This window comes from Petaurus breviceps, unplaced genomic scaffold (genome assembly GCF_028583685.1).
Source record: "Petaurus breviceps papuanus isolate PSGF00001 unplaced genomic scaffold, PetGlider_PUasm1.0 185, whole genome shotgun sequence".
Classification (NCBI taxonomy): Eukaryota; Metazoa; Chordata; class Mammalia; order Diprotodontia; family Petauridae; genus Petaurus; species Petaurus breviceps.
The window spans coordinates 19,099,515-19,099,954 of record NW_027185797.1 but is presented as its reverse complement, the minus strand read 5'-3'; positions in this window follow the sequence as shown (position 1 = coordinate 19,099,954).

Below are 440 nucleotides of genomic sequence, written 5' to 3'. Positions count from 1 at the left end.
AGCAAAAGCAGAATTCGGTTCTGTAAGGCTGACTTCTAAAGTCCGAGGAGGCCGAGTGCCTGCTGCAGACCCAGGCCCTGCTGAAAGCAGGAGGGGAGGGGGCCTGCAAAGGCCAGACACGATTCAGAGCGCCCACGTTAGAGGGGGCTTAGGAACAAAATCACGCGTGGAAGAGCCCGAGAGGACATCGGCAGTAACCCTGGGGGATCCCAGATCACGATCGACTTAAGAAGCTCACTGGTCACTTTAGAGAGATTTTTATATTTATTAAAATGGCTTTTTTTTTTTTTTTTTAAAGAACTTGGGTGTTTAAAGGATAAGCATCCGTTATCTGGAAAAGTCACTTAAACGGCCCATCCTGCTCCCGGTGTACTCAAGCTTTGTGCTGCTCTGTGGTAGGAACCAGCCAGTTCTTACTCCAGGAGCTCATTTTTCTTCGT